The sequence below is a fragment of the Mobula birostris genome, chromosome 19, assembly GCF_030028105.1.
Source record: "Mobula birostris isolate sMobBir1 chromosome 19, sMobBir1.hap1, whole genome shotgun sequence".
Lineage (NCBI taxonomy): Eukaryota > Metazoa > Chordata > Chondrichthyes > Myliobatiformes > Myliobatidae > Mobula > Mobula birostris.
In genome coordinates, this window is record NC_092388.1 from 30,104,719 (window position 1) to 30,122,275 (window position 17,557).

A 17,557-nucleotide genomic window follows, 5' to 3' on the forward strand; every position below is an offset into this window, starting at 1 on the left:
CTTGGCATTTTGTCAAAATGTACAAACTATTCATCAGCGGTTTGGAAGAAAAGAAACAAAGTTCATCAACATCAACTAAAGGTTTTTGAATATTCTGTTATAAATGTTATTATATGTAACTTGTAGTTGAGATGGTTTTATGCCTCTCAGAAAGCTTATTCCTCAAGACCCAAATGACAACAAATAGTTGCTGTGGGGTTTGAATGTTCTTCACATTTACCTTTCATACAGTGTAGAGGGTGGCATAATTGACCTCTTGCTCTGCCAGTGGATGTGAAACTGAGCCCAGGATAGACCTGAAATATTCTGGCTGGCATATGCACTGTGATCTCCCCATTCATTTGAGTTTGTTCTCTGAATGGGACGAAAAGGATAAAGGAAGGTGGGTGGTTTATTTTCTCTTTACTTTTACTGATATTAATATTCTTTTGTTGATGTTTAGCACTTCCAACTTTCATGCTTCTGATCTAATCTCAGATCCATACCCTCAGCCATTGAATCTGTCAAACTCCACCACAGGGAGGTAGAGATGACAAGGCTCATCTACCTATTAGGTTAATTATTAGTTCATGGTTATCACCAGTACCTTGTTTATAGCCCTGCATAAGTTCCTTGTCCCTTGTTTATTTGCTCTGTCTTGGAATCATCTTCTATAATGAAGCCTGGCCTTTGTAGGAATTGTTAGCTTCAAGAACTCCAATGTATTTTTTTGGATTTTGATTTTGCCTGTAATTTTTTTGGACCCTCTACCTGTTAAGGGATCTAATAAAGCCTTGTTGGATTTTTTCCTCTAACGTTGTGTGGCTTGTCTCTGCAATTGGATTCACCACTATTCAGTGTGAGTGAAGTTAAAACTTAAGTTACCCTGTCAGCTGTGACAGCAGACTGGTCCATCAAGATGGACCCAGATGAAAAGGAACTGCTCTATGCTACTGTCACTAAGCAGGAAGTCTTGCTTGGTACATGTTAAAAGTAACTACAGCAGTGATGGATGCTGTTAAGCAGTTGGCAGAGTCTTTTTAGCAGTTACAGGCATGCCTTCCTTCCTCAAGATCCTTGTCCTGGTGTAATAGACAATAGACAATAGACAACAGGTGCAGGAGTAGGGCATTCAGCCCATCGAGCCAGCACCACCATTCACTGTGATCATAGCTGATCAGCCACAATCAGTACCCTTTTCCTGTCTTCTCCCCATATCCCTTCACTCCGCTATCTTTAAGAGCTCTATCTAACTCTTTTTTGAAAGAATCCAGAGAATTGGCCTCCACTGCCTTCTGAGGCAGAGCATTCCACAGAACCACAACCCTCTGTGTGAAAAAGCTTTTCCAAGTAATGCCAACACCAGCATTGGTTCTGCCTCCTGGGACAGTGCCACATGCAAATATGCCAGACAAATAGCCCAAGATCCCTGCTCCCCAGTGTTATAATGGCACTCCTGGGAGTTGCAAAAGCTTTCTGACTCATTGTGCCCTTGTCTTTGAATTCCAGCTCTCAGTCTTTGATAAATCCAAGATTGCCTGCATTATATCTCTGCTACCAGAGTGGTCATCTGCTCTATAGACCAAATGGTCACCAATTTTCAGTGATCTGAAGGTGTTCACAGATAACCTTGAGCAGGTTTTTGACCACCCAGTGAACAGCTAGGTGGCTGCTAGATCTGCACCAGGGGGCCTGATCTGTTCCAGGCATTGCAACAGAATTCCAGGCTCTGGTAACTGCAAGCAAGTTGGGTCCAGAAGCACTTCTCGCAATCTTACACCATGGCCTCTCTGAAGAAGTGAAAGATGAACTCGCCAAGAGGGAATGAGGTTCCGGCCTGGAGGAGCGCATAATCATAGCCATCTGTGTTCATGAGAGGAGGAGAGAATGGTGTACTTCTCATGTCACTCTTAGTCCGTTGTCACTGAGATGACCATTTTCTGAGCTTGCCTGTTCTGGTTTGCAGCCACAAGACAAACTGATGCAGTTACGACAAACTCGACTGACACCAGAGGAGAGGGAAATATGCATAAGACTTCCTTATATACCCTCTTGAGTGAGCAGGGCATAGGTGGAGCTTAGAGTTTGATCCTGATAATCAAGGACATGACCCGCCCAGCCAACAAACTTTTCGTCCCCCTTCCCTTCCGGAGAAGGCTCAGGAGCTTGAAGACTCGTACGGCCAGATTTCTGAACAGCTTCTTTCCAACTGTGATAAGACTGCTGAATGGTCCCTGACCCGGATCTGGGCCGTACCCTCCAAATATCCGGACCTGCCTCTCGTTTTTTTTGCACTACCTTACTTTCCATTTTTCTATTTTCTATTTATGATTTATAATTTAAATTTTTGATATTTACTGTTGATTTGTAATCCAAGGAGCGGGAAGCGCAGAATCAAATATCGCTGTGATGATTGTACATTCTAGTATCAAGTTTGGCGACAATAAAGTATAAAGTATAAAGTATGATTGGCTAAATTAACTATTTCTGATTGGTTAGTTTGAACTAGCCTTGTTCTGGCTGGTTGTTTTTTTAAGCCAAACCCTCCTTAAGAGTGTGTGGTCCCAGACTGGAGCTATCTCTACACTCTTTGAACCTACATTTAGGTCCCCCACATGCTCCATCTCTAGCGACTTAAATGATCAAAGTATGAAGTAAATTTATTGTCAAGGAACTACAGTACTGTGCAAAATTCTTAGCCATGCATATATATCGCTAGTATCTAAAACTTTTGCACAGTGTTGTATTTGTCAATGTGGAGCAGAGAGAGAGTTTGTAAATCTGAAGGGATCAAAGGAAGTTGGGGATAGCATGAGTAAAGTGCTGCTGTAGAGGTGTGGGATAGGTGGCAGAGAAGGTGTGACCCTGAGACACCAGGCAAGGTAATTTGATTCCAGACAATTGGTTTATTGATCACTGTAACATGTCTGTCTGGTACTACCTGCTCCTTCTCCTCTCCCTTCCCCTTTTCCCAACCCCCTTCCCACTTTCAGTGAACAATAGAAACCCATATTAGAATCAGGTTTATCATCACTCACATTGTCATGATTTTTTTTTGTGGCAGCTGTACAGTATGATAAATAAAATTACTATAGTACTGTGCAATGGTCTTGGACACCCTAGCTAAATGTGCCTAAGACTTTTCCATAGTGCTGTATATATCACCATATGCAACCCTGAGATTCATTTTCTTTCAGATATGAAAGTAAATCCAAGAAGTTCAACAGAATTAATGAAAGATTGCACCCAACAGGATGGACAAGCAACCAATGTGCAAAGGCTTACAAACTCCGCAAATATGAAAGTGAGATAAAATAATAAATAAATAAATAAATAAGTGTAACCCTCAGGGTCGGCCAGCATGTGTCCATCCAGGAGAAGACAACTTCTGGCTCTGCTGAACTGAAAAATCTCGTTTGTGTGGATGCTGCATGATGTGTTGCCCAGTTACAAATCTGCACCGCAAAATATCAGACAGTGCACCATATGCAATTAAGTGACTGAACTTTTATAAATCTGAATCTGAATATAGGGTTAGTGAAGAATATAAAAAGAAAAAAGGCCCACTTTAAGGGAAAAGTCAAAAGTTTATGTTGGAGCTCACTGATACGGCCATTCATCAGCCACCGAACTCTTCTGAGCGTTGCCGACCTTTGGACCCTTGCTTCCAGTCCATTCCGTCTGGTGGTCTACCAGTTCTCTCCACATGCGTCTTCCTTCTTCCTCTCTCGCCGACAAAGGACTGCAAAAACCTCTCTTCCAGACTCACAAGCAAGAACAACATTCCTCTCATTGGATAGCCCCCACATTCCAAAGCCCTGTCATCTCCCGTCATAAGCCAAACATTGCTGCTACAGAGGAACCATTACATTAGCAGCGAAACCTTACAGGTGTTACACTCTCACCCCTCCAAATTTAGTCATGTCCTCATGACGTTGAGATAATTCGCCAACCCTTCCTGCAAAACATAAAGCCCAATCCAAATGTAAAAGGCGGTGACATAGCCCTCCAAAACGGAAGGGATCACACTCTGTTCCCCTGGTGCTATGTAGGCCAGACTATCCTGTGGTCTCCTAATTCTCGGAGGCCTCTGCACCCCCTCATCTAACTCTTCAGGATCAGACACTACGGGGGATATCTCCAGTCTACCTGGTGAGGCCTCCCTCAATCTATCACTCGTACTCACCTGCAAGTCGGAGCCCTCAGTCCCGTGGCCAAAGCCGCCTCCTCCCCTGCAGAGTCCCGCTGCAACCCAGGCTGCCCACAGATAGCACCCCACCACTTCTCAGAAATGATAGAAGCCTGTCTTTGAAGTCTCCGCCCCCCCCCCCCCCCCCCGAGCTACAGGAAACTCAACCTGTGACTCAACCTGCTCCGCTACCTTCTCCTCCTCCCTGACAGTATGGACAGGCCATGGCCCCACCTCACCTGGGGCACCGATAGACGCTGGCAGTCCCACCGCCATTATGTCAGCGCTAGTCTGAACTAAAACAAGGCCTGAGCCTTCCATTTTATCAAAACTCCGCGGTACAATCTCAACTTTGCCAATAGCTTTAATCGTACTCAAAAATCGAATTCACAATTCATCCGGAGTACGAATATCCAACCCGCTCAACATGCACGCATTAGTTACCTGTAACCCCACAGAGCTGTACCACCGCTCCACCCCAGCAGCATCCATACCAGCACAGATTTAAACACACAGCCCACTGGTTCAATGCTCAGGGCAATCACACAGCATCCAACAGAATCAACCCCGAGCGTGTTTGTATTGTGCAGGAGATCCAAGGCCGTGTGAAGAGCATTGAGATTGCATCTGCCGTAGATCGATTGTAGTAATAGGCAGATTACAGTAGGTGCAGGTCCTTGCTGAGACAGGAGTTCTTTCTAGCCATGACTAATGGCTCAAAGCATTTTATCATTGTAGATGTGAGTGCTACTGGATAAGAGTCATTAAGGCAGCTCATCCTACTCTTCTTAGCCACTGGTATAATTGTTGCCTTTTTGGCGCAATTTCACCATGAGTGATGAGTTTGCAGGATATTCCAAGCATCATTGTTGCCAATAAGCGGAGCTCAGAATAATTAGTATTATTAATAAAAGAGGATACAAGTTTAGCATGGTATGGGTTAATACTATTTTGCATTTCCAACATATGCTAGAATATTTCTAATAGTATTGATTTAATTAATTTTCTGGGAAGACTTTCTGCTTAGTAACATTGAAAATGTTCAAAGCTTTTTAACCCTTTTCCTCCAGAATAATGTTTTCAAATTAAGATAGATAACAAGGATGGATTTATCTTCAGCACGTTCATGCCCAAGAATAATCTTCTACCTGAAGTATGATCAAAGCCTTCTCAAATTATTCACCTGTTTTGTATGGGGGCCCTGTCCATTTCCAAGATCCGAGGCCTGTAGTCAGTATTGATACAGAAAGAAATTTCTTTAGTGTGTGGATTTGAACCTGGTGTAAACATCTTCAACCTTTTTCACTGCTCTCATTAATCACCATGACTGTGTGCAAATCACTTCCTGGATATTTAAATAGCATTGGTGCTCATAAATAGGAATGCATAAGCAGCAGGAAACAGAAGTATCTGACTTATTTCCATTAATAAAAAGAGATTCATGCTTATCAAACAGCTCTCAAATATTTGAAAGTGAAGCTCATTCTAAGCTTTGGGTCACACTAATAAATGTGGAAAAAAAGTATCTGTGCCAGTTATGTATCTAACCGTGCCTGCTTACTGTAACAAATATGACAGATGTAGTAGAGATTCTGTTCTCATTCAAATATTTGTACCTATAGAAATATCATGATTAGTGTTGAATAGGCTAATCCAGTGTAGGCTGTTTTGAGAGCAGGAGAAATGTTCTCTCTCTCTCTCTCTTTCTCACACACACACACACACACACACACACACACTCTCTCACTCTTTCTCACTGAATCCATATACATAGAATAATTTACCAATTATCTGGTGTCTTAGTGATGACTATAAATCCCTTCATATCTGTTTGCATATTGTTTTTCTCTGTGTTCCTTTTCCATATCTCTCCATGCCTGTTTTATTTCCCTCTATGCTGCTAAATTTCTCTCTGTGCCTGTTATACATCTCTCAATATCTGTTAAAAATCTCTCCATGTGATATATTTCCCTGTATCTATTCTGCTACTCTGCAAAGTATCATGTACTTTTTATACATTCCATCATGTCTGCTCGGCAGTCCTTTGTACATTTCTCCTTTTTCACTACTGCCTGTACTTGTTCTTCATCACTCTATGCTTGTCATATACCTTTATGTCTGTTTTCCCCCAGATTCCTACTTTTATTGACAAAGCTACAATAAATTGTGCAGTTCATGCTCCAGGAAAAAAATTGATGTAGAAATAGTCTCCTTTATTATGTTAGCGTTAATATGAGATCTCTGGTACTTCTCATTTTCTCTCATTTTCCTGTCAAATCTATGTCAGAGTTGAACTGACACGATGATTAAGCTGAGCATCGACAAGTGATTAAGACCCAAATGAGTTTTCTGTGTATCATCAGTGAAGGGATCAAGATACAAATTACATGTCATCATGTTGCATTGTACAGCAGTGTTATGTAAATCTAAACAACATCTCATATCATCTACCATGGAAGGGAAAGGACATAGCAAATTTCAATAGCATGCTTCATGTACCTGTGCAGTCATTGCAATTATCAATTATCTCCATCAGCAATGACCTTGGGTATTAACCAAGAAGAGCCTATATAAAGGAAGCTCCTGTTGATTTCTGAGCAATCCCTCTTCTCGTTACTGTCATCAGGGAGAAGGTACAGGAGTCTGAAGGCCCACACTCATGGTGAATTTGGTAGAAATATGTGCTGAGGAGCTGTATCAGCTTACCTTTGAATTCCACATCTGTCAGCAATACCCCGTTAACTAGACCTTGAGATGCAGAGCACAGGACCAATTATTCCTTCTAAAAGGCTTGAACTAACAATGCATAAGAATATGTTGTAGTATTGTTAAAATGCTGGTTGTCCATAGTCATGGGCTGCATTAAGGCATCTGGGTGAGAATCAAGCAGTTTCTTTTCAAAGGGAGAAACCTAATATATATCAAATACTAATGTACAATCTTCAAATTGAAACACTAGCTGTGGTGCCTGATCTGCATTTTCCTTATCTTAATTTATGACCCAACTGTATTTTGCTTTTATTTTCTCAATTTTCAGAAAACTTCAAATTAGGAGTGCTGTTGTAGGAGCATAGAGGCTCAAAAGACTGCAGATGCTGGAATCTGGAACAAAAATAAATGGCTGGAAGAGCTTGGCAAGTTGAGCAGCATCTGTCGATTTAAAGGGATGGTCATTATTTCTAGTAGAGAGGTTGTATCAGGACTGAGAGTGTAGATCAGGGTTCGCAACCTTTCATATGCCATGGACCAATACCATTAAGCATGGGGTCAGTGTAGCCCCCTTGTAGAGGGAAGATAGTTGCTATATAGAGGCAAGAGGCTGAGGCTAACAGGTAATGGGAGGAAATAAATAAGCGGCAGTTTTGTGAAGTTAATTGCACAACTAGTGGTAAAAGTGGCATCATTACCAGTTTTCAGATTTCTTCCAACTCTTATGTTTGCAACAGATTAGCAGTCAAGTGAAGGTGATGCAGGGGATCTACTGCATACTTAAACTGAGCGGTTCCCACAACCAATGGACTTACCTTCAAGGACTCTTATTTATCAATTATTATTATTATTACTATTTCTTTTTTCTCTATGTTTTTGTATTTGCACCATTTGTTGTTTTCTTTTGCACACCGGTTGCTGTCCATACAGTTGGGTGCAGTCTTTCATTGATTTTGTTGTGTTGCTTGTATTTACTGTGATTGCCCAGAAGAAAATGAATCTCATGTTTGCTTATGGTGAAATATATGCCTATTGACTTAATATGAATTTTGAACTTGCTTCTTTAATTAACTGTTATCGTACTGTTTGTTTGTCAGTTTTTTATGCTTCTTCTTTGCAAATTCTATTGCATTTCTTTTTCAACCTGTATGTATGTATTCTCTGAACCTTTTCCTTCCCTGGCACTCATTCTCTTTGTTGGATATTTTCAGTATTAAAACAAAATTCATGGTAATGCTTTAAACTCAAATTTATCCTGTAACCAGGGATGCAAATTAAAATATCGGTGTTAAACCTGAAAATACTACATTTACTCAGCAGGTGCGACAGCATCTCTGATGAGAAGAACAGGCTGATTATCTTTTATTTTATCCTTGCATTTGCCTTGACAGGCTCTTCTCCTCTCTCTGCATTTATATGGTCTTTATTTTGAGAAGCTTTGATTCCCTGTTTATGTTAAGAAACGAAAGAAGAAGAATGAATTGCATGGACTGCAAAGCAACATTTCAGAGTATAAGGGAAGTTTGGAACTTAAACACTTACTTTGAAACTCAGTTTGCAGAAGGCAGTATAATTTTACTTTGGAAACCAGCCATGTCAAATACATCCTTGCAACAAATAGCTCTTGTTTCATTTAAATCACAATTTGCCAGAATACAGTGAAAATGGCATTCGGTCCAAAGTGATAACATCATTTTTTGGGGGGCTCTTTATGAATACCTTAAAGCTGAGAATAAATTACAGTGCTAATGACTGCTCCAGTTAGACCTAAAGAACTAACCTTTGAATGCCTGAAAGTTTCACAGACAATGACTTAGTTTAGTAGTGAAGTAGTTGTTGATATTTGGGAAGACATGCCAGGTAATTTGTGCAAATTGTCATTGAGAAGAATGAACTGTTCATCTGTTTCACAGAGTGTTGATTAAAACCAGAAGATAGGGCGAGACACCAGGTCCGTTTTTGCTTTCACTTGAATAGACCTGCAAGATTGTACACATCCTTCTGTAAAAGCTGATAATCGTTTACTTTAATGTCTCATTCAAGGGTAAAACATTCAGAATACAAATTCGAAAATCCACACTGACTCCAACATACCATCAAGGACATATGTACAGAAAGTGCCAGAAAAGGTCCAGCAATATCATGAAAAATTCCTTCACACTTGCTTATGTACCATTTAGACTATAAAACAATAAGACATAGGAGCAGAATTAGGCCATTTGGCCCATCGAATCTGCTCCACCATTTCATCATGGCTGATCCATTTCTCTCTCAAACCCAACCTACTGCCTTATCCCCGTATCTCTTCATGTCCTGACTAATAAAGAATATACCAACCTCTGCCTTAGATATACCCAATAATTTGGCCTCCACAGCTGCCTCTGGCAACAAATTCCACAGATCACCACTCTCTGGCTAAAGAAATTCTTCCTCATCTCCATCTAAATGGATTTTCTTGTATTCTGAGGCTGTCCCCTCTGATCTTAGACTCTCCCGCCCTAGGAAACAGCCTCTCCACATCCACTCTATCAAGGTCTTTCAACATTTGATAACCAGAAAAAGTCTCAAAACTAACCCCTGTGGAGTACCACAGATCACCAGCAGACAACCCGAAAAGATCCCTGAATTCCCACTCTTTGCCTCCTGCCAACTGGCCAATAGTCATCTGGTCCAGGTGATGTATCTACCTTCAGACCTTTCAAATTTCCAAGCGCCTTCATCCTAGTAAAAGCAACTTCACACACTTCTGCCCCCTAACACTCTCAAACATCTGGCAAACTGCTCGTGTCTTCCACAGTGAAGATTGATGCAAAATAATTATTCAGTTCATCTACCATTTACTTCCTTGTCCCCCCGCTCCCCCATTACTACCTCTCTAGCATCATTGTCCAGTGGTCTTCAATCTACTCTCACCTCTCTTTAACTCTTTATGTATCTGAAGAAACTTTTGGAAACCTCTTTAATACTAATTGCAAGCTTACTTTCGTATCCCATCTTTTCATTCTTTATGACTTCTTTAGTTGCCTTCCATTGGTTTTTGAAAGCCTCCCAATCCTCTAACTTGTCACTAATTTTTGCTCTATTATATGCTCTCTCCTTGACATTTATGTTGGCTTTGACTGTCCTTGTCAGCCACAGTTGCGTCATCCTGCTTTTAGAAAATTTCTTCTTTGGAATGTATCTAGAAATACCAACCATTGCTGCTCTGTCATCATCCCTGGTTCATTGCTCAACACCTATGTGCATTCAAATCTAACATCTTCTGTATCCAATTTTACCTTCCTTTTACATTGCAACTGCTCCCATTGACTACAATGTTGCCCTATCATCAGCCTCTTCTTGCTAGCAGTCTCACTACACACTACCTCTGTTTGTAAACCAATTACCCCATCCTCGGTCCTATCACTCCAGTTCCCAACCCCCTGCTAAATTAGTTTAAACCCTCCCGAAATGTTCTATCAAACCTGCCTACAAGCGTATTGGTTCCCCTTGGGTTCGTGTGTAATCTGTTTCTTTTGTACTATTTGTACCTTCCCCAGAAGAGGTCACAATGATCCTGATCCAGAAATCTGAACTCCTGCCCCCTGCACCAGTTCCTTAGCCACACATTCATCTGCCAAATTATCCTATTCTTACTCTCACTGGTGCGTGGCACAGACAGCAATCTAGAGATTACTATCCTGGAGGACCTGCTTTTCAGCTTTCTAACTAGCTCCCTAAAATCTCTCTTTAGGACCTCCTCGCCTTTTATATCTATGTCTTTGTTGCCAATATGTACCAAGAATTCTGGCTGTTTACCCTCCCTCTTAAGAATGCCTTGGACCTGATCTGAGACATTCCTATCCCTGGCAGTTGGGAGGTAACATATCATCCGGGTGTCTCTATCGCAGTCACAGAATCTTGTCTCTATTCCTCTAACTGTGGAATCTCCTATCATTTCTGCAGTCCTCTTCACCTCTCTTCTCTTCTGAGCCATAGCACCAGACTCAGTGCAAGAGACTGGTTGCTGGCAGGCTCCCCAGAAGATCATCTTGCCCGAGCCTGATCTTGCCAAAGCCTCACACACAAAAATGCTGGAGGAACTCAGCAGGCCAGGTAACATCTATGACTGATGTGCCACAGCCACTCTAACACTGGTCTACTCACATAATGTCTGCTTTGCTTGTCCCTGCCTTATTTTTATTTGTTCCTTTCTATGAATCCCAATCACTGACTGGGCACAGTCCAGATCAGAAAAGTGCCACAAAGCACTGCCTTTTTAACCTTCAGCCAAGGACCTAAATGAAATCACTGCTCCTTCTCGTGATCCCACTCACTGATTGGGCGCATTCTCTTGCCACCTTCTACTTCTATCACCATCCATATCAGAAACACTAGACTCAAAAACAGTTACTTACCTAAGCCATCGAGCTGATTGACACCTCCACCTATGAACCCAGCATTGCATACACATCACCGAGCACCACTTCATACACATATCATCAGACTATGTACATAACAGTTATTTGTACACTGTGTTTTATAGGATTGCTTTTATATTTATATTTTGTGTGTGTGTGTGTTTATTGTGTTCTTTATGCTTATTGCATTTTTTATGCTGCATTGGATCCGGAGTATTAATCATTTTGTTCTCCTTTATATTTGTATACCGAGGAATGATAATAAGCAGTCTTGAGTCTATAAATAATATATCAAAACATTATTCATTACATATTGTCAGTGCCAATCAGTTAAGGTTGTTAGATGCTGACCTGGAAGTTCTTTCACATGGGGAAAGGCTTAAACTGATTAAATACAAACGACTAGCTTATATTTTGTGAGGGGGCCAACTGCAGAATTCTACTGCATGTGAAGCCCAAAGATTCCTACACAGTAGATGAGACGTTATCTAGATAAGTCACCAGCAAAACATTTCTTCTGTTTTGTTTCTATTTCTTTAGAAGGTCTTCTACCTCTTAGCCAAGATACACAGATCTGACCATTTGGGTAGGCCTATTTTCTATGCCAGGTCCTGCCCCACTGAACTCGTGTCCTCGTACCTCAATTCCATTCTATCCCCCTCGGTTCAGTCTCTTGCCATCTACGTCCATGATACTTCGCATGCTCTCAATATCCTCTCTATCTTTCAATTCCCTAGCACTGATCATCTAATTTTCATCACTGATATCCAGTCCTTATACAATTCTATCCCCCATCAAGAAGTTCTTAAAGCTCTTCTTTCTCAATTAAAGAACCAACCAGTTCCCTTCCTCCATCACCCTCCTCCATCTGGCAGAACTAGTCTTCATCGTCAACAATTTTTCCTTCAGCTTGTCCGACATTCTACAGACTCGAAGGGTAGCCATGGACACCTGCATGTGCCCCGGCTATGCCTGCCCTTTTGTTGGCTATGTAGAGCAGTTCATGTTCCAAGCCTTCCCTGGTAATGCGTCCCATCTCTTCCTCTGCTACGTTGGAGCGGCTTCTTACACCCACGTTGAGCTTGTCAAATTTTTCAACTTTGCATCCAACTTCCACCCTGCCATTAAATTCACCTGGTCCATTTCTGACACACCCTTCCCCCTTCTCGGTCTCTCTCTCTCCACCCCTGGAGATAAACTGTCAATCGAGATCTTTTATAAACCTACTGACTCCCACAGTTATCTTGACTATACCTCTTCTCTCCCCACCCCCCCACCTCTGTCTCCTGTAAAAAGGCTATTCCTTTTTCTCAGTTCCTTCGCTTCCACCCCATCTGTTCCCAGGAGGCAGCTTGCCTTCCCAGGACCTCTGAGACAACCTCCTATTTCAAAAATGGGGTTTCCCTCTTTCTACCATTGATACTGCTCAGAATCAGAGTCAGAGTCAAAATCAGGTTTATTATCACCGGCATGTGACGTGAAATTTGTTAACTTAGCAGCAGCAGCAGTTCAATGCAATACATATAGCAAAGAAAAAACAATAAAATAGTAATAATAAATAAACAAGTAAATTAATTACATACATTGAATATATTTTTAAAAAGTGCAAAACCAGAAATACTGTATAGTAAAAAAAAAAGTGAGGTAGTATCCAAAGATTCAATGCCCATTTAAGAATCGGATGGCAGAGGGGAAGAAGCTGTTCCTGAGTCGCTGAATGTGTGCCTTCAGGCTTCTGTACCTCCTACTTGATGGTAACAGTGAGAAAAGGGCATGGCCTGGGTGCTGGGCGTCTTTAATAATGGACGCTGCCTTTCTGAGACACTGCTCCCTAAAGATGTCCTGGGTACTTTGTAGGCTAGTACCCAAGATGGAGCCGACTAGATTTACAACCTTCTGCAGCTTCTTTCTCTGAAGCAGATTTCACATTCCTTATGAAGGCTTACTTTTCCTTTAAGTGTTTCGCAATATCTTCAGGTCATGTAGAAAGAATTTAACAAAACAACTGCCTATATATGTGTCGCATTGAATTGTGCATCATTGTGTGTATCCTTCAGCCTGCCTTTTTTTTATCTAAGCACGGAAAGCAATGGAGTGCCCTGAATGAATAATGCAATATACATGTGATTGCTTCAAATTAGAGCACACTTAGGCTACGTCCATACTACGCAGGATAATTTTGAAAACGCCGGTTTCGAGTAAAAACGACAGGCGTACACGCTAAGCTTTTTTCAAAATATCTCTGTCCACACTAACACGGATATTTGGGCGACAGGACACACAGAAAACAAACGAAGAGAAAACGGTATACTTAGTGCACGTTTGTCCAGTTACAGAGTAGAAAAACTTAAAAGGAATTGCTCTTGACTGTCGCACAGGAGGACTTAAAACTAAAAAAAAACAAATATTGGAACGTATGGAGGCACCCGACAGGGAGTTCACGGACAGTATGACCCGGCTGACGATGAACATTGAAAAACTGACTAACTCTGTTGCATTAATAAAGCACCTTGTTAAATATATAAAACATGTCTGCATCAGTGTTATCTTGTATTTCCATACAATGTTATATTAGGCTGTTAAACATCTATTGTCAGAGAAGTATTTGCATAAATAGGTAAACCACCTTCATACAAGCAAGGACAGAAAACAGGGCAAAGTGAGTATACTTATTTGTTCAGTAAGCTATGGGTCAAAATATTTGGTGAGTACATTTCCAACTCTTCTGGCTTCAGTCTCATTGTTGTCTGTTCTGAAATTGTTAGGTTCTGCGAAGCGCAGAATCAAATATCGCTGTGATGATTGTATGCTCTAGTATCAATTGTTTGGTGACAATAAAGTAGTAATAATAATAACAATAATAATAATAAGAAGAAAATTAAATGCCGGGCTGCTGCCTTCTGTTTGGGCACGTCATGACAGCGGTTTAAAAAAGCTCCAGTTACCCCGTACACGCTGCAATGGATATTAGGTGTTTTCCGATTTATTCACTCTGGAGACCGTTACTGAAAATCTCCATTTTCAGGGGATGAAAGCGCTGTTTTAGAAAAAGCTTTATTTTCAAAATTATCCGGCGTAGTGTAGACATAGCTTTAGACGTGCATGTCTACTGCAGTAGACGTGCAGTACTCCTTAAGTGGAGAGATGTAGTTCCCCCTACCCATGCTCAATGGCTTAGGGATATTATGTCTTGTTTAGATCTTGAAAAGATTTATAATTCACTTTTTAATTTGGACATAACGTTCCATAAGGTGTGGGGACCTTTTCTTGAATATTTTCATAATTTTCACCTAGATTTATTGGTGTAATTTTCTTTCTTCCCTTGATAGTCAGATCCTGCATTTCCAGCTTTCTCTGATTTTTGATTAGGTAGTAGGCTACTTTTTTTTATTATTCATTTCTCTTTTTACTACAATATATAGTTCTGGCATGATAAAAGTTTATCTCAAGTGTCCTTTCAAATATTTATACTTATAATGGTTGGCTTGGAGTTGGATAGTGGGTGGGTTGGGTGCTTTCCTTTCTAATTTTTAATTTTTAATATGGGTGACTTGCTCATTTGTTAAGATATGTATTATTGCTATTTTTATCTGTATTGCAATGATCCTTCTATTTATACTATTGATTTTTTTTCTTCTACGCTGTAGTTTGTAGAAAATCATGCATAAAATATTTTTTAAAATTAGACCACACTTTGATATTGTGTTGGGATTTCCAAGCTATTGTGTTTTGATGATTGAAAAGATCTCCTGTTCATTACGTACAATGAATCAGCTTAGTTCACCAATGAAAACAAACGACAAATGGAACTTTAACCAAGGTTCACACTAGCCATCCAGATCTAACAACTCTTGGAGGAAATTCATTTTTGTAAGTGAATAGAATATAAAAGCAAGGAGATAATGCTGAGCCTTTATAAGACACGAGTCAGGCCACACTTGAAGCATTGTCAACAGTCTTGGGCCCCATATCTCAGAAAAAATGTGTTATTGGAGAGAGTCCAGAAGAGGTTCAGGAGGATGATTCTTGGAAAGAAGGGGTTAACATATCAGAATTGTTTTGCAGCTTTGGGACTGTACTCATTGGAATTTAGAAGAATGTGGGGGATCTCACTGAAACCTACCAAATGTTGAAAGGACTAGATAGGATGGATGTGTAGAGGATGTTTCCTACAGTGGGGGTATCCAGAACTAGGGGGCACAGCCTTAAAATTGAGCGACGACTTTTTAGAACAGAGGTAAGGAGGAATTTTTTTTTTAGCCAGTGAGTAGTGAATCTGTGGAATGCTCTACCACAGACTGTGGTGGAGGCCAAGTCCGTGGGTATATTTAAGGCGGAGGTTGTTCATTTCCTGATTGGTCAGGGCATCAATGAATCTGGCAAGAAGGCAGGTGAATGGGCTTGAATGGGAGCCGGGATCAGCCATGATGGAATGGTGGTGCAGACTCGATGGTCTGAATGGCCTAGATCTGCTCCTATGTCTTATGGTCTAAAGGTAAAGGAGTAAAGAGATCAGTTTTGCTGTTGACAAAATATCAGCAACTATGGCAATGATAACACCATTTTATCCTTATTGCCAAAGATTAGGGATTTTTTTTTTGTGTATTTAATCACTTACAGACAGAATGTTGCTGCCAAGGCAGGTATTTCTTGTATCATTCCCAAACGGCCTCCAGACCATTTCATTGGCTCGATAAGCGGCAAATCACACTGTCCCAAGAAATATAGTGTTTAATGTTATTGATTTTAAAGGAGTGTGAGAACAAGTTTGCTTTAAAATCAATAGCATCCAAACACATTATATCATGATAAGCAAGTTAGGTTAAACTTTATTCAAATTGAAAATCCAACCTTACAGGTAATGAATGAGCACTTAAGTAAGATGTCAAAGAGTAATTCACTGCAGTTCCAGATTGAATCTACCATATTGTTTTCTTTTGTGTTATAATCGCTATTGTTGCGGTACAACGATAACCTCCTAGCTACATGAAAAACATGGACTTACATTAAAAACAAAGATATAATAGCTAAAACTACTCAGCGAAATAAATCCATAATTCAAAGAGTATTTATTTAATTTGTACTTACTGATTGCATAAAAGCTCTCAAGTATGTGACTTCAATGGTTTCAGATCCCAAAACGTAGAGGGAAGCGGGGAGTTACAGTCATTTTAATCAGTAGCACTAAATATGTATGGACATGTGAGTGTGTATTCTACGCCAGTGTTAAAAAATATATCAATTGAATGAAATGTCAGAAGTGGAGTAAAATATGCTGTGTCAAAAAATATTAATTATCTAAGATACCTGATCAAGTAATCACTTACAGATCCATTTCAGTAGTTATGTGTTAATGAAAAGTATCCAAAAGAGTAAATAAAAACGAGGAACTGGCAGAAAACTGCCCCTGCATAGATTTCCAAAATTTTCATCCAGTAGAAAGCTGTCTAAATGTGTTTTTTTTTATTTGTGCTTGAGGCCAAATAAAAACATGAGGGATGAAATGGAACTGGCACATATATCAAGTCTGAATATAATATTACAAAGTACTATCCTCAGGCAGTACAGAAAAGATCAGATGGTCAGTTTATCCCAGACCGTGTTAAGTGAACACCTTACCAGGTATTATTCACTTGAAACACAACAGCGGAAAAGTGAGTTGCTTCGTCAGTCAGTCAGTCAGTGGGTGCCGTCCCGAATCCAGGGTTGGCAGCTATGCATCGCCATCTTCTTCGATCTTGCGCTCTTTTTCTGGCCTTAGCATAACTCAGCCCAGTCCATTGCCTCACATTATTGTACCAAGTGGTTCGTTGCCTTCCTCTTTCCCTCTTTCCTTCTATCATCCCTTCCAATTACAATTTCTGCAGTCCACCACCGCTTAACAAGTGCCTGGCATATTCCAGCTTCCTTTTCTGCACATTCTTCAGCAACTCCTTTTCTCTCCTCACTCTCTTCAACACTTCCATATTACTGACCTTCATCACCCATCTAATTTTCTGCATTCTCCTTAAACACCACATTTCAAATGCCTCCAGTCGTCGTTGCGCTTCCTTGCATAAGGTCCACAATTTGACTCCATACAACAGACTGCTCCAGATGTAGCATTTCCAAATCCTACAACACAGTCCAAAGTCCAACCACTTGCCACACAGAACATCACTCAGGCTCCAGAACGTTGACCTTGCAATCTCAATTTTTCATCAAATTTCTGTATCACATTTCCCATCCTTTGTGACCATCTGTGCCAAGTACACAAACTTCTTGACTTGCTCTATGCCTA